Here is an 18,481-nt window from a genome sequence, read left to right as displayed (position 1 = left end):
TACAATTTTGGAGGTATCGGGTCCGAGGATATCAGTTTCTTCTGTATTTCGGCTGGGATACTGGAATTTTTTACTAGTGTGTGGAGTTTGTTCTTAATGCGGTTGGTAGGGTTCCTAATTTTCCTGTATGTAGAATCGGTGAGTAATTGTTCTATTTTCCGAGTGTAGTCTGTGCGTGTCATTATCACCGTAGCGTTGCCTTTATCTGCGGGTAGGATAATTGTTTCCGTATCTTGACGTAGTCTTTTTAGGGCATGAATTTCTTCTTTAGTCAAATTGGATGGCGGCGGCTTTGCGGATCTCAGTAGACATGATACATCCTGTCTGATCTCCTCTGCAGATTCGGTAGGAAGGTGCCGGATTGCAATTTCTACTTTGCTAATTATTTCTTCTACCGGTATACTATTCGGAGCTACTGCGTAGTTGAGTCCTTTTCTCAAGACCGAGGTAGTGGGTTCACTGAGTGGCTTATCTGTGAGGTTTACTATTACATTCTTCTTCAGTGGAGCAGGTGGTTTCGGTTTCTGTTTTTGTAAGAGGCGGTTGAATTTCTTGTTTTGCTTGGCAGTGGCTAGTTCCAGTGTACGCTGGGATTGTGTGTTGCTAATGCTGTCTAACGTGGTCCAATCATTGAGCGACAGAGTGCTGGCAAGTTGCAGGTGGAGATGAAATAATTTATTGTTGAGGTAGTCCAGAGTCTGTCTTGTGTCACTGATCCGTTCTCTGAGGAGTTTTATGCTGGTTTCGTGAAGAATACGGTCAGTCCGTCGGTTCTTGGTGTGATATTTCAGTCTTTTATTGTTTATGAAATTAAGTTTTCAAAATGTATTACACAATGCATGTTACGCAACGCAAAGGAGATGATGCAGTTCTTACTTCAATGTTATCCATGTGTTTAGTTCCCTTCTGAATCATTACCAGGTATTGAAAAGATTGGAAAAGTTCATCCATACACTGTGTACAGTTTTCAATCTTCGGATTAGGTCCATCGCTATTACATTCGATGCGGTTTTCACTTCGATGCTGGTAATGTCGCCGACAGCGTATGCATGAAGCTACATCGATTGACATCTTACTGTAGAGGTGTAGGATGCCCCAAAAAGCATCTACGAAAGGAGCAGCGTACATAGATAAAAATCCTGGCGGTAAACACTTAATCAGGTGTTTTGGCATTCGATATAAGGTTACATGTTTATAGAACATCTTAATAGCCTCACTTACTTGAGTGAGGTAAATAAGATGTAGCGTATTAGTTTCACTGGTATGCGAACAGCATGCACATTCTCAGTTTTGTTTGTTGTCATGACGATTGTCTGTAACCGTGTAAACTTTTTCTTCTTCCTGTTCTATAGTGTACGGTGTTGAAGCACGAATTAATGTTCATGATAAAGGGATATCCTTATTTATAGTCCTGTAACAATAATCGTTAGCGGATGGTAAGTAACATCACTTATATGAATAATAAGACAATAGGCTGTTGTGTTAGCAGGAATATTTTCAGATGTTTCAAATTCTAAACGAATAATCGAAAGGAGATTCTTTTATAGATTCTTCATGATAAGAGCAGTCTATAACTACAATCGGTGCTTTATTTTTAAATTCTTCAGGCGAAAATAGCGGACGATATTCTTTCTGATAATACGATGATCGGAATTTACAAAACATGCCATACAGAAACCTAAATTTATTTTTCTCAAAAAATTATCCATGCTTTCGTAGGGATACGTAATTCCGTTGAGATATAGTCTAATATTTCTTATTTTACACTGATCAAGCTGTGAGCTATCATTCTCATGGTTGAATTTACGATGGGTTTGAAATCCACAAATAATACACAATGGCTTCTCAGTAAAACGTGACGTTTTAATAGACCAGCTATGCTTGTTTGTAGGTGGTAACACAGGATATTCATGCAGCTCCCAACTTCGAAACCGTATAGGTAATGGCGTACCATTTTCTACAATCTTGAGCAATCAAAGTTTTTCTCGATCAGATAATGTTACAGGTGGTATCCTCCACAATATACGATGAAGAGTAATTTTCGAGTTTACTGGTATTTCTGCTGCTTTAACAGAATTCTAATCACTTCGATTAGGATTAGAATTGATGATGATGATGCTTGTTGTTTAAAGGGGCCTAACATCGAAGGTCATCGTCCCAGGATTAGAATTAGTTCTTGTTTTGTGCTGATTATAATACGTCTAAAATCATCTGCTAAGCCGAGAATATGTTTTAATGGTAACATACCAGAAAAAGTACGGTCCTCATTGATCATCCAGTTGCTATTAGCTTTCTGACACCATCCTGCCATCCGTAAAAGATTACTTTCTTCAACACAAAAAGAAGGGAAAAGTTTCATTGTACTTGTAATACCAACATTCTTCGATCAATCTATTGCTTCATTACTTCAAAACGCGCTTCAAGAAAGAGGAAAGCTAGACCATGGTTGTTTAATTGAGATGTGCTTGGTCCACTTCCATCTGCCTTATCTAAGCGTCCATCAATATAGAGGTAGCTTTCGTGTGTTAGGGTGAATACATCTTGGTGATTAATGATACAGCGAATTCCATCTTTGTTATTGAGTCCAAACATAAAAGGTTGATAAAAATCCGTCTATACCTCTCCTTTCTTCTACTGCATAAGACAAGTTTAAACTTGCACGTCAACATTAATACTACTAGATAATTTAGGACATGGTATAGTGAAAGGTTAACATTAATAATCAAACAATATGTGCATTATGTTCCACAAATAGAATTTATTTTAGTATGAATATATTTCTTTCTTCAAGTAAATCTGCTCTGTCCTTTATTTCATAGATTCTTTCTGCTGCATTCGCTGTTAAATGCCACCACCCAGTAACAGTTTTCCTTTCATTGCATCGGCAACGACAAATGCTGCGACTTTTTCAGCATCTGTAACTTTAGGTGACGTTACACGCGGCATAGCTTTAGGAAGCAGATTTATATCAGCAACACGTCTCGGTTCAGGTTTGTTTTCACGTTTACTAGCACGGTAAGCAAGATCGTAGTCTGTGCAAGCAGCACCCTCATTAATACCAGAATCACCACGAGGGAAGCGAACATCGAGTTTAGTCCCAGGACCACAGTTTGGTAACTAGGAAGATGAAGCTCAAAAGGAAGATCAATTGCGTTATTGATTAGCCCATGCCCAGCACCATTCTTCACTTTTCTCCCAAAACGTATCTTCATGTTTTTCTGTGTCTGCTTGTATGCTTTCTTCGGAGCCATGATAAGTGTTCAGAAGTAAAGTCATCTCGTTAGTTTTAGGTTCGTGATACAGTTTAATCAGTTGACACGTACGATACTGACTCACTGAAAGTCTCTTTGATAAACTTACATGTGCATGATGTAGACTACATATTTGAAGCTCTGATAAAACAGGATCTTGTGTCCACTCACGAGGCACTTTCTCCAAAATCTTCATTACAGCATTTGCAGCTACATTCACTAGAAATGCTTTTGGTAATACCTTTAATGATTCTTCAGTAAAAGTGTTTAGTTTTTTATTGCAAGCATAAAACGTTAAAATTGCCTTCAAGTGCGTTACACTCAGTATCAGATAGGAATGACATGATGACATGACTCTGTTTCTTCCATACTGTCGTCATTTCGACAATGCAATTTACATACGTTGTTCACATCCCGGCATGCACTGCGACACAACCAGTCAAAGAGCATGCACACATGGCGTGAAGACTGTTTGTTTCTCCACTATGCTCCTTGAGAAGGGTTTTAAATGATAGACATCCTAATTCATACATGTTGATGATTTCACATGTAGACGGTAGACACTCACGCAACCATTCCTTCATTTCACACCCCTTTGAAAAAGCATGACCTGCTCTCGACAAATGAGCGGTCATGGTCATAACTAGAAAGCGACATTGTATTCTTTTTCTTCCCACTGTAGACCTATTTTTTCCTAACCAATGTGTCTACTATTTGTCTTCATCTGTTTGCAAACAGTAAGGGAAAAGTGGGCTAGATACTAAAATGACGAGTTTTGGCGCCCACAACACGGTGCAATCCAACACAGCCACCCCGTTGAACACAAATTTGTTCCCGTTCACTTTAAGCCTTGTACATTAACTATCAATGTTCTTGTCATGAATGAATAGAGCGCTCTACTCTCAATCACAGTATCTTATAGACTAAAGAAAATATGCTCACATATAGCATATATAAAGGGTTGAGTTTGCTAGAGAGTAACCTTGATAACGAACAAGTCTAAACATGCATAACCATGTCGACGTGGTCGCTGCATGTTAAAACAGCGTGACCTTAGTGTGACACATGCTCAGCCCCGCTATTATTATTATTATTATTATTATTATTATTATTATTATTATAATAGAACTACACATAAAGTATGTGTAGTGTGTTTGATTCGCAGCTCTGTTACGAAATTTAAAGTGGTACAACGCCTGAAACGGAGTCAACTCTGGGACAGATTTTCAACTAAGTAGAGATGCGTTTTAGGAGGAGGAGGAGGAGGAGGCAGTTATAAGCTACTAGTTCTATAAGAAGTATAGAACTCTCTCTGTTAGGAGAAGGATATTCATATAGATGAGATAAGGAAGTAAAAGGAAATGCGTAGTGTAAAGAGCGTTAAGTACAAAGGTTACTTGTAACATGCTATATCTTGCATATGAAAGATAGATTTCAAAGGAAATGCGTTAACACACGTTTTGACGTGACAATCAGTTCTACTTATAACAGAGGGTCAGTTATTGTTATTCTACAACCTCAGTTGTTCGTCTCCTACCACTCTCCTATCCAAACTCCCATAGTCATCTCATGCTCTTTTCGATGTCGTCCTTACAGTATCCTCGTGCTTCTGCGCTCATACATACAAAAGTTTAATATTAGCCCCTATACCATCCGTCATGCATACAATCATGCGACACCTATCCGAAAAATGGAGAAATGCTTGTCATTTAGAGATTTATAGCACCCCTTGCAATCCTACTTCCTCCCATGCCCAACAGAGTGCGAGGATGATCCGTTTTACAGTAACTTACAAACTCGTCGTCAGAGTATACGTCATCATTTCTTCTTTCCTCCGCATGCTGATGTACATGCGCACTAGATATTTCCCCCTGTTATGTCTCTAGCGTTATCTAATAATCATTAGTTTACAGTAACTCACTAAGTCGCCGCGAGGGTGCCCTGTCATGTCTCTAGCGGGATCTGATAGTTACGTGATTATAGTAACTCACGAAGTCACTAAGAGAGCGCACGGATATGTTTAGTGGGATCTGATAGTCATTTGTTTACAGTAATTCACGAAGACACCCCGAGAGTGCACTGATATGTCTCCCCTACCCCACACACACCGCTGGGCCAGGATCGAACCTGCAAAGTTTGTGACGGAGAGCCAGCACCTCAACGTCTTAGCCACTCAGCCTGGCAAGGTAAAGAAAGGTGGTGCTATACAATTTCTAATTAACAGATTGTGTGCCAAAATCCTCGATTAAATTCCAGTCCTCTCCGCAGTGCTCATATGGAGTGAGGGCACATGACGCTGTTGATGGTGATTTGCCCGTCGGATGGAGAAGTAAAGCATTGAGTAGACCTCTCGATGGTATTCGACAGGAGAAGTCTATGTGCCACTACCGTGTTTTACCCTCTCCCTTCCTACTATCATACCTCATGTCATTCATTTCCCTGATGGGGTTCACGTCAAGAAGGGCATCCGGTTATAAAAAATACATCTTGAGAGATTCATCTCACAACAAACCAACACCGTAGAGAAACGGGACAAGGAATGGATAAACGTTAGGTTATAACGTCACGCACCCTTAGCCAGCAGTCATCATTTCAAATCATTCACGCTGTGACGTCACAGCTCTGTCAGGGTAAGGCCTGTATGTTCGGTTATGTGAAGATGAGCATGCATTTTAAATCGCCCGCGCTTACTACGTTACAGCTCCGTCACTCCTCCAAGGGGAGACGGCAAAGCGCCTATGTGAGGTTAGGTTACCGTTCGTGGCCAAGGTTAGTTTAGCACACGGTTTACAACACCTACAAGTCACTTCACCAGTTCGGCTCCTCCAAGGGAACCCGTAAAGAGCCTTCTGAGGTTAGGTCCTCGTAGCGAGGTCAGGTCAACACGTCATCATGGCGTCATAACCTCAACTACCGGTCACCTAACCGATTGAACTCCTCCAAGGGTAGCCGATTAAAGAGCCTGTCTGACGTTAGGTTAGCATTCGTGTGCAAGGTTAGATTAACACGTCATAATGACGTCTTAACCTCATCTGCAGGTCACCTAACCGATTTGTGGCTCCTCCACGGGCGCCCGATCGATTCGGCTCCTGCGAAGTGACCCGTGAGGTTAGCATTGCCCTCGTACGTGAGGGTATGACGTCATAACCTCACCTAGGCTTCAAAAACACTTCAGGTTGTCCTGTGAGATTAGCATTACCCTCGTACGTATGGGTATGACGCCAAAACGTCACCTAGGGGTCAAAAACACCCCAGATCATTCCCTGACCAATTGGGCCCCTCCAATGTAGTCTGTGAGGTTAGTCTTGCTCTCGTACGCAAGGTTATGACGTTATTCCGCATCTTAACCTTACCAAGAAATCATTGAACCCGGGTAAGAACCCTCATAGGTACACTACTAGGTCAATTACCTAGAACCCTCATAGCTACACTACTCAAAAATGCGTTGTGAAAATTTTGACGCAGCGCTCATTTTTTTAGAACATACCTTTCCTTTCTACTGGCGTTGCTTGTGATAAGTGGTATCGTGTGCATTCCACCGGTCGGTTCAACTGTGTTCAGAATGGGTATGCGTTACCTATGTGTACTACCACATTATGAGAACCACCATGGATCTACGTTGACTGTGATTAGTACCACTACGTGAGAAACAACACGGGTTTGGCTGTCGCCCGTGATTAGTACCACTATGTGAGGAAAACCGTGGTTCTGTGTTGCTTGAGATTAGTGTCGTCATGTGAAGAACACCATGGGCTTGTGTTGCCTGGGATTTTACCATAATGTTTGATACAACGTGGGTCTACATTGCCTACGATTAGTACCACTATGTGAGGAACACCACGTGAATACCGGCTCCCGTTGTTAGTCCCAGTATGTGAGGAATAAAATGGGTTTGCGTTGCTTGTCATTGGTGTCATTATGTGGAAAACACCATGAGTTTGTGTTACCTGTTAGTGGGGCTATTATGTGTGACATACCATGGGTCTGCATTACCTGAGATTAGAACCACCATGTGAGAGAAAAACCTTGAATCTACGTTACCTATGATTAGTATCACTATAGGAGGAACACCACGGTTCTGCCTTGCCAGTGATTAGTACTATTATGAATGGCCGGTGACCTGGATTTTGGACCCCTTTGGACAACAAGCATTATCTCTGAATATAAGGAATTGTGAATTGCATCCACTGACTGTCTTGGGTTCATAGTCATTTTTTCATCATCATTCGTTTTAGATTCTAGTCAGTGGATATATTTTGAAATTTTAATTATTGTGTCATTTAGTTGCACATCGTACCATTAGGGGCCGATGACCTAGCTCTTAGGCCCCGTTAAACAACAAACATCATAATCATCGCTTCTTTTTCAGTCCCTCGATTCTTATCATTGCAGACTGATTTTCGTACATATAGTACATAATTCTTCTTTCTTCGTATCTGATCCTGATCACATTCAGAGTCTCAAGGAGTTTGGTACAATCAACATTATCGAATGTCTTTTCTAGATATACGAATGTCATTTACGTGGGCTTGTCCTTCTTAATTCGATCCTTTAAGATCTTCCATCTATGTATATAAAATAACATGTCCTGACTGACTGACTTGATTCATCATCGCCGAGCCAAAACTACTGGACACAAAGAAATGAAAATTTGGGGATAAATTCATATTAACATGCACGTGCTCGCCAAGGGAGGATTTTTGGATATTGCGTCGCTAAGGGGTGAAAGGGGGGGGTGAATTTTTAAAATGAGGATATCTATATCTCAAAAACTTAAAAGTTTACAGTCGTAAAAATTGGTATTTTGAATCTCCTTTAAAAATAAGGAACCATGTATTCTTTGGTTTTCACGAAAAACCCTTAAGGGGGGGGGGTGAAAGAAGTGAGAAATTAGTTGAATTATTTGTATGAGAATGTATATATACCAAAAAACTAATGATGTTACAAACGTGAAAACTGGTATTTGGAATCTCCTTTAAAAATAAAGAAGCACGCATTTGGTGGGGGAATCAACTTGGTAGGGGGGAGGTGTATGAAAACGGAGATGAATTCCTTTTACGATGATACATAAATCTCAAAAACTCAAGACGTTACTGTTGTGATAATTGGTATTTGGAAGCTCTTTTAAAGAAACGGGTACTCTTTGTTTTTGGAAAATTCACTTGAGTGGGGAGTGTGAAAGGAAGTGAAAACTATTCAATTCTTTTTCTGGAGAAACTTATCTCAAAACTGAATGTTACAGACATGGAAATTGGTATTTGGAATCTCCTTTAAAATAAAGAAACACGCATTTTTTGGGTGGGGGAAACCAACTTAACGGGCGGGGGGCGGAATGAAAAAGGAGTTGAATTCTTTTCATGAGGATACTTATATCTCAAAAACTGAAGATGTTGCAAACATGAAAATTTGTATTTGGATTCTTCTTTCAAAGTAAGGAAACATGTAATCTTTTGTCTTTGGAAAATCCACTTAAGGGGACTAAATTAATTGAAAAATTAATTGAATTCTTGGTATGAGGATATTTACATCTGAGAAACTAAAGATGTTACAGACGTGAAAATTAGTATTTGGAATCTCCTTTAAAAATAAAAACACGTATGTTTTGGAGGAATCAACTTGGGGGCGCGAGCTTTGAAAAAGGTCTTTAATTCCTTTTTATGAGGATACATATGTCTCCAAACTGAAGATGTTAGTCTTGATAATTGGCATTTGGAAGCTCCTTTATAAATAAAGAAAAAGTATATTTGGTTTTCGGAAAATTCACTTAAGGGGGGTGAGTGAAAGGAAGTGAAAAATGTTAATTCTTTTTATGGAGAAACTTATATCTCAAACACTTAAGGTTACACACGTGAAAATTTGCATTTGGAAACTCCTTTAAAAATAAAGAAACACGCATTTTTGGAGGGGGAAATCAACTTAACGGGCTGGGGTGAAAAAGGAGTTGAATTCTATTTGAGGATGCTTATATCTCAAAACTGAAGATGTTACAGACGTGAAAATTAGTATTTGGAACCTCCTTTAAAAATAAAGAAACACACATTCGGTTTTTTTCGAAAAATCGACGTAAGGGGAGTGGGGTTGAAAATAACTAAATAAGGAGCCGAAATATGTTTATTAGGATACTTTATCTTAAAAACTAAAGCCTTTACAGACGTGAAAGTTGGTATTTTGAATTTCCTTTAAAAAATAAAGAAACACTTATTTTTTTTGTTTCGTAAAGTCCACTTAAGGCGGGAGAGGGGTGGAAAGAAGTGGAGAAGAAGTTGAATTATTTTTATGAGTATACATTTATCTCCAAAAATGGAGGTGTTTCAGACGTACAGACATGAAAACTGGTATTTGAAATCTCCTTAAAAGTAATGAAACACGTATTTTTTTACGGAAAGTACAGTTGAGGGGCTGGAAAGAATTGGAAAAGCGGGTGAATTTTTAAAATGAGTACCGGTATATCTGCATTATATGTCAAAAGCTTAACATGTTAGAGACTAGAAACGTGGTATTCGGAAAGTTCTTTAAAAATACAGGAACATGTACCTTTTTGTTTTCTGAGAGGGCATTTAACGGGAGGTGAAAAGAAGTGAAAAATATTTGAATTATTTTTATTAGGATACTTATATCTTAAAAACTGAAAATGTGATAGGCGTGAAAATTGGTATTTGGAATCTCCTTTAAAAATAAAAGGACATGTATTTTTGTTTTCGGGAAATACTCTTAGATTTGGGTGGGGGAAGGACTGATCAAGGGGTTGAATTCTTTATATGGGGATACATATGTATATCTCAAAAACTGAAGATGTTACAGATGTGGGAATAGGTGTTTGGAATCTCCTTTAAAAATAAAGGAACATGTATTTACTTTTTCGACTTCAGAGAAGACTGTTTCTCACATGTACAGTTCTATGTCGCATGGTCGTCTTAGCCCCAAAAGGTAATACCACAAACATGGTTTACAAAGAATTTCTGGGGTGAGTTTTTATAATTTATGAATTTTCAGATAATGTCTTAGTAAAATGCCGAGGAACTATTACTTCGATCAAAGTACGAAATCCACGCAAGCGAAGCCGCGCGTAATTGCTAGTCTCTTCATAAATTCTTTCGATTTCTTCATCATTCGCTAAACCAGTAGGCATATAGACCTGCACTATTGTGGTGGGCATGGGCTTAGTGTCTCTCTTGACAACAATAATCCTTTCACTATGCTGCTCGTAGTAGCTTACCCGCCGCCCTAGTTTCTTATTCATTATTGAACCAAATCCTATATCTTCCATGTTTGATTTTGTGTTGATAATTCTGACCGAAAATGCTGTTCTTCCTACCAATTTACTTCACTTATGCCAGCTACATCTAACTTTAATCTATCCATTTCCCTCTTCAGATTCACTAACCTACCACAACGCTTCATAGTTCTAACATTCGACGCTCCGACTCGCAGAATGGCAGTATTAGTCTTCCTGATGATTGCCCCCTCTCGTGTAGGTGATCGGAATGGGGGACTAATTTACCCTCCGGAATATTTACCCGGGAGGAAGCCATCATCAGTACATCATTCATACAGAAGAGCTGCATGTCCTCCGGGGTTAGTTGGTCTCTAGTTTCCCGCTGCTTTCAGCCGTAGCAGTGTCAACATAGCTAAGCCATGTTAAATATTATTACAAGTCCATATCAGTCAATCATCCTGGCTGCCGCCCTTGCAACTTCTGAAAGGCTGCAACTCCCCTTTCGATGAACCGTTCGTTAGTATGGTCTCTCGACAGATATCCATCTGACATGGTTGCACCTGCGGCTTGGCCATCTGCTTCACTGGGATATGCAAGCCTCCACACGTCGGCAAGTTCACATGGTTCACAGGGAGGACCATTATCATATAATCCGTAAAATCTAATACTTCAGTCAGAATCGAACCCAGTATCGATTCCAAATGCTGACTTGCCGTTTCTAGACTCGCATTGTCGCGTTTCGCTCGAGCATGAGCAAGGGATCAGTTTGTTGGCCAGTACACCGCTAGATGGAGCGAGTGTGCGAGGCTTTATCGCCCACCAGTGAGCTAGGAGCGAGTGATGCTCGTGACGAGCAAGAAACACTCGTGGTGATAGTTGCCTGGTCAACATGGAACGGGAAACTAAAGAGGTGGTGAAGGATAAACTTGTAAGTCACGAATGCAGTTTAAAAGAAGCCAGTAGCTTCAGGAGTGATGTGCGGGAAAAGTTTTCTATAGTAATTAATCCTGATGGTAAGCAGATAGGCTACGTATCCTGTAAACAGTGTTCTTCGTCGCTAACATATAAGATTGCAAACCACATCTGAGGTCACGCGGTAGAGGAACGTAAATTCAATGACATTAACTTTGAGGTCACACGTCTGTAAAGTAGGCGTCGACAGAACACAGAGTACTGTACCACATGCTGTTAAAAATTTCTTTCGCAGAAATGTGCAAAAATGTGCACTTCTGATTTAGGTCCTTTTAGTGTCGTGTCGGGTGATGGCTTTCGTTTTAAGTCGTACCGACACAGATAGGTCTTACGGCAAGGGTGGGAGAGAAAAGGGCTACAACTAGTAATTACTGGACACAGTATGGAAGAGGAGGCTAAATGGCGATGATATTCTACCTACCGTACTTCTAAAACCATATCGCATAACACAAAAGAGGCCGCTGAAATAAGTGCGAAGATGCTCATTAGGTTGATTCTGAATGGACAATGAAAAACTTTGTCTCAGCGACATCCGTTTTCCCAGACAAGATAACAAGCTAGAGAAAATATCAGAGAGAAAATCAAAGACAAACTCATCTAACTGGGAATAGAGCCTGAACTTACACGACTTCTTTTTCATGTCCGATCGAGGATCAAATATCTTGAAAGACCGTGAACTTTACCTAGTGTAAGCAAACTATTATTCACTTTTTATTTTCAGTTTGTTTTAAGTCGCACCGACACAGATAGGTTGTACAGCAGGATGGGAGAGGAAAGGGCTCGGAGTGGGAAGAAAGCGGCCGTTGCTTTAATTAAGGTACAGCTGCAGCATTTACCTGGTTTCAGAAAGGGAAACCGTGGAAAGCCACCTTCAAGGCTGCCGACAATGGGGTTCGAACCCACTATCTCCCGAATACAAGTTCACAGCTGCGCGAATCTAACCGCACGGCCAACTTATTTGGTCAAATTATTTTTAGAGTGCATTTATTCTATATCATTGTTACTTTTTACCCCAAGACATAATTCAATTCACGTTAAGCCTGTCTGGTGGCCATGATCCTGACACCGTGGTTAGCCGGTTCGAGTCCCGTTGGTCGAGAAAATGTTCACCATCAGAATGTTGGCCGGCAGGATAAGTGAGGTGGTGGTATTCAATGTATAATCACAAGATTTGGTGCCAAAAGTGTGGATTAAATTCCAAACCTCTCGGCAGTGCTCATATGGAGTGAGGGCATACGATGCTGTTCATGGTGATTTGTCCGTCGGATGGAGGCGTTAAGCCTTGACCACCCCTTGGTGCTTTTCGACAGGAGTAGGCTATATGCCGGCACCGGGTTTCACCCACTCCCTTCCTATTATCATATACCACGTCATTAATTTCTTCTCATTAACTTCTCTGATGAGGTTGACTGTCGGGAAGGGCATCCGGTCATAAAAACCCGCCACGACAGATTCATCTCGCCTCATACCCGACCCCGTCGAGAAACGGGACAAGGGTTGGACCAAAAAAATTAATTTAGTCTAGTATACAGGAATAAACATACATAGTACAGTATATAAGTATATACAGTATTTCAACAATTGCAATGCCAAGCAAAATATAATAAATTGAATTAAATAAAGAGAAAGAACACAATTTACTATTTTACTTCGTTGTTCAGAGTTGTCAGACTCGTTGGCTGAATGGTCAGCGTACTGGCCTTCGGTTAAGAGAGTCCCGGGTTCGATTCCTGGCCGGGTCTGCGATTTTAATCGCTTCTGATTAATTCTTCTGTCTCAGGGACTGGGTGTATGTGTCCGTCCCAATACTCTCCTGTGGAAAAGAAGAAGAAGAAGAAGAAGAAGAAGAAGAAGTCGTTGTTCAGAATTCTAATTCATATATATTTTACCCGAAAGTATTGTTTAAAATTATAATTATATTTAATGCTCTTTACAGGATTAAAATTACCTACTTACTGTTCATTAATTCAGTGTCTGTAATACGAAAATTGCACCGAGAATAAATTATAAATAATAAAAAGACAAATCAGGACAAACGTAAATGTTATGGCATTGTTTTATCGCTTTTTAATAACATTTCAAATGAGTGCCTGTTGTTTCCTGCGATTGTCCTTCTCGCGAGCATAGTTCGTTCGTCAACATACGAGGTAGGTCCCAGCGCTCTGCGCTCGGGGGAAACTCGCTCGAGTTCAGGACCTTCGCACGAATACGAGCGAGTGAAAAGCATACAGTGCAATGGTCGACTAGGTTCCAATAGAACGGCGTGTGGCTTCCGGAGAGGCCCTGGTGGAGGCCGTTCAAGTTGACACCCATGGGTGGCCTGCGCGTCTATGAGGATGGGGCCCTACATACGGAGAAATCTAATATTGAAGGTGGCAGAAACACCCAGTCCCGGATCCATTTGAATTAACCTATGAGGGTTAAAATCTCTGACCGGCCGGGAAAGGAACCCGAGAACCCCTGGACCAGCATGCTGACCAGTTAGCCACGAAGCCAGGCATTATGTTCTCTAATTGATATATGAGCACCACTAAGTAGTGAAGGAACATGGGGCACGTCTAGTCATTTATATTTACATGTAACGAACTGAAGATTGAACCCCATCATCGCATGAGTTGTTAATGAATGACAACTATATGTGCCTACATAGTATCATTCTATTTTTCATTTCAGCATCTTGGGAGAACCAACAGATGCCAATGTGGTAATGCCATTGAAAGGAAAACACAGGAAGTCGTTCATCAAAATAATGACACTTCACGTTCCCTGACATTCACCAATTTCTTGAGGTCGATGCCATAGTGTGTATGGTCAGGAGAGACACTATTTCCGCACTTTTCTTTCAGGTGGTTGTCTCGTTCGGTGAAGGGAAGGGAAGGGAAGGGAAGGGAAGGGAAGGGAAGGGAAGGGAAGGGAAGGGAAGGGAAATTCGCAGTTCCAAAATTTGGTAAACGTTAACACCACTCGAATGCTGTTTGCGTGGATTGCAAAATGGGAATAGGGAAAAGCACGAAGTGCAAGCATTTTTTTTATACTTTCTGTATCCGCAAAAATGTTCTTAAGGTGATTCATACTCAAGCACAGCCCTTAAAGTGACGTACAGTACGTGGCTGAACGCACTGTCACGTGGATTAAGCCAAGGTTGGCGTACTTCTGTACTACGTAGTTCTGTAGTGCGGTGTGCCTAAATATAAAGATCTGCATTAATACAAAAACAAATATCCAGTTCACGGGAAATGGGAATAAATTAGATATGGCTGAAACCCCCGAGTCGATCGGGAATCGAACCCGGGGGTGCCTAATCCGATGGCCGCTACACTACCCATTCGGCCAAGAAGCATAGCCACCAAGGGAATGACTCCCAAGCAATTATTGAATAACTTTAAACCCGATTGCAAGTTGAAGTGCAGGGTGAAGCAGTGCGTGCAAATAATTTGCCATCGAGCGAGTTGGCCGTGCGGTTAGGGCCGCGTAGCTGTCAGCTTGCATCCAGGAGACAGTGGGTTCGAACCCCACTGTCGGCAGCCCTAAAGATGGTTTTCCGTGCTTTCCAATTTTCAGACCAAGCAAATGCTGGGGCTGTACCTTACTTAAGGCCACGGCCGCTTCCTTCCCACTCGTAGGCCTATCCAAGACCTATATGTGTTGGTGCGACGTAAAGCAAATTGTAAAAAAAAGAAAAAAAGCTGTACGCATGAACCGGCTTCGGTGGTGGGGTCATGTAAGGCGAATGGAGGAGGATAGGTTACTTAGGTGTATAATGGACTTTGTTATGGAGGGTATGACAAGTAGAGGGAGACCAAGACAATTATGGTTAGACTCAGTTTCTAACGATTTAAAGATAAGAGGTAAAGAACTAAACTAGGCCATAGAACTAGTTGCAAATAGAGGACTGTGGCGGTGGTTAGCAAATTCACAGAGGCTTGCAGACTGAACGCTGAAAGGCCTAACAGTCTATAATAAAGATGTATGTATGTACAACCTGTGACAATAAAGTTCGGTGAATGAAGTCAGGACGGTCGATCCGGTAACACTGGTGATACACAACGCTGCTCCTGCGTAGCAGCAGGTTTTGACCACCTGCTCCCATCGTTGTTCAGTTGAGCATCGTGTGTGTGCCGTGTAAGACCTGTTTGACACAGTGCGTGTTTAGTGCGTTGGTTCTGAACTGTGAACAGGAACATGAACGACCAAAAGATCAATGTACAGTTTTGTTTTAAGCTTGGCAAGACACCGAAAGAAACGCATGCGATGCTGTTACGTGTTTATGAATATCAAGCACTGTCCTTGAAGTGTGTGTACGAGCGGTTCGCCCGTTTTTGAGGAGGCTGGGAAAGTGTTTCTGACAACCCCCGTAGCGGAAGACCGGCGACCGCCGTCAGTGACAAAAACATTGAGAAGGTGAGGACATTAATCACGAACGATCGGCGATTAACTGTGCGCATGATAGCGGATGAACCGCGAATACGTGCTACAAATCGTTACCCAAAAGTTAGGGAAGAGGAAAACGTGTTCTCGTCTTGTGCCACATCACTTGCGGACGATCAGAAGCAAGCACGTTTAGAGGCTTCACAGGATTTTGTCGAAAGGGCAGATGCTCGCATTGAAAGGAAAGAGATTTGACGATATTCGTGACATCCAACGAAACGTGACGAGGATTTTTAACACCATCCCAAAGGAAGCCTTCTTGCAAAGTTTCCAGGACATGTATCGCCGATCTCACCAGTGCACAGTAATGGGAGGGGTCTATATCGAAGGACAGTAAGGTCACTGTTGTGCATTGTTTATGTATGTTGATAGTACAGGACTTTACTGTCACAGGCTGTATGTTATGTATATATGTAATGTGCCCATCATTTAGAGGTCTAAAGACGGGATTATCTATTTTATCAGGCTGAGTAATAGTCAAGGAAGGGCGCCATTTTTGAGCTCTGGAAACTTCTATTTTCAATCGTCTTCTTAAGGCTGGATTTGGCCGCGACACATGCGATCATTTTTACCCTGTTTTCACAGGTAGGATCCTGTTCTACACAGGTGTCAAGCCAAGCGGAGGGAGATGCTGGAGGTAAAATAGTGTCATGATTCTCAAACCTTCACTGGTCATAAACATGTCAAATTGAAGATTTGGAGGTTGAGTTTGTGATGGGCGGATTTTTTTCGCGCACTTTGAATACCATCTCGACGACGAGACTAAAATAACAAGGAACTGAAATTTTGGTGAATTATTGCGCCACCGATTTTTTGGCGGTGAATGGTCGCCAGTATTCTTAGTGCGGCCATGCTTCTCTGTATCATTCACGGGTGAAATTTGAGGACGAGGGCACGTCCGTTTGAGGTAGCCCCGTGGGAGCCTTGATTTTCCTGTAACCAAATTTGAATTGGCAATTGGACTTAGAATTTGTAACTAGATGTTCCAAGTTAGAACATGTCACTATATTACAAGTTGTCTGTAAAATTTATTCCCTGAGAGCAGAGTTTGGGGAAGAACATTTAGTACGGTACTGCTTCGGCAGTGGTCTTCAATAACCATATACCAGTTAGACTGTGAAAACGCGGTCGTGTTTGTCGAGAAGGAGAGATTTACTAATATTATGAGATCCAACAGGTGTTAACTGTTACGCCGCAACAAGCGAAAGACATTATACGATGCAGTCAGTCTCTTCTTCTAGTTCATGTAGGCAGAGCCAAAGCAGTGGGTATATTGTGTGTGCGTGCGATATTTTGACACTCGGTTATCGAACTTTGATTATTGGCGTATGGAGAAGATTGAAAATCCAAAGCCTGTTTCCAGTCATTCGACCGGGTCAGGAATGGAATGAATGAACCCCCATCTAGCAGCGAGGATAGGAATTGTGCCGACTGCCGAAGCCTGTCGCACTCCTCTGGGGCAATGATTAATGAGTGACAGATGAAATGAAATGATATTGGAGATTGTTGCTGGAATGAATGATAACAGGGAAAACCGGAGTACCCGGAGAAAAACCTGTCCCGGTCCCGCTTTGTCCGGCACAAATCTCACATGGAGTGACCGGGATTTGAACCTCGCAACCCAGCGGTGAGAGGCCGGCGCGCTGCCGCCTGAGCCACGGAGGCTCCTGTGGAGAAGATTGTGCGGGTATATTTTTTTATGTGTTCTCTTTCAGACTCTTTGGCTAGAGCCTCACTTGCGTGATTTCACACTATGTTACTGTGTGAATTCTCGCGTCAAAAATTCACAACAGTAATTTGGACGGGACCGGCCTAACAACGTGATTTCCCGCCGAAGGCGCGTCTTCAAGGTGGCCCGCTCGAGAAAGGGCTGAGGTCTATTTTGTTTGCGTTTTTTCCCACTCAGTGCTTGGCCACACTTGCCGAAAGAAGACCTGTGGTGTATTGCGCGTCGTCCATCTGCGTTCGTTTTGTACTTTCACTTTGCAAAATGGAATTAGTCAGTAAATTAATAATTTTGAAGGTACGAAAGTACCCATGCCATTACGATACAAAGGACCAAGAGTTAAACAACAGAAACCTGAAAAGAGATGTGTGATTATCAGTAACAGGCGCTGTGTTGAGAGAGATGCTGTGTTTATTTTCCTGATAGCATTTTTCAACAAACACAAAATGCATTTAAATTACGTCACGGACATTCTATAATACTCAAAAAATGCTAGTTGTTTTACGTCGCACCGACACAGATAGGTCATACGGCGACGATGGAACAGGAAAGGGCTAGGAGTGGGAAGGAAGCGGCCGTGGTCATGATTAAGGTACAGCCCCAGCATTTGCCTGGTGTGAAAATGGGAAACCACGGAAAACCATTTTCAGGGCTGCCGACAGTGGGGTTCGAACCTACTATCTCCCGAATACTGGATACTGGCCGCACTTAAGCGACTGCAGCTATCGAGCTCGGTACTCAAAAAATGACTCTTGGTTGTCTTTCAGTTCATTGTGTAGGAGTAAGAAGTGTCCATTTGATGACCTGTCACTTATTAGAGGATGGACCCAATATATACATTTTTTCACGACAACGACGAACAACCAACGCAGCACATAACGCAACAAA

General features: G+C 41.6%; 1 protein-coding gene across 4 annotated transcripts in view; it reads left to right on the top strand.

The window, feature by feature from the left end:
- The window catches only part of LOC136862977 (solute carrier family 41 member 1), an 847,982-nt gene that overhangs the window by 345,609 nt on the left and 483,892 nt on the right, over positions 1–18,481 (top strand). The window lies entirely within an intron of this gene.

The sequence above is a fragment of the Anabrus simplex genome, chromosome 2 (assembly GCF_040414725.1).
Source record: "Anabrus simplex isolate iqAnaSimp1 chromosome 2, ASM4041472v1, whole genome shotgun sequence".
Lineage (NCBI taxonomy): Eukaryota > Metazoa > Arthropoda > Insecta > Orthoptera > Tettigoniidae > Anabrus > Anabrus simplex.
This window is presented reverse-complemented; position numbering and strand designations above follow the sequence as displayed.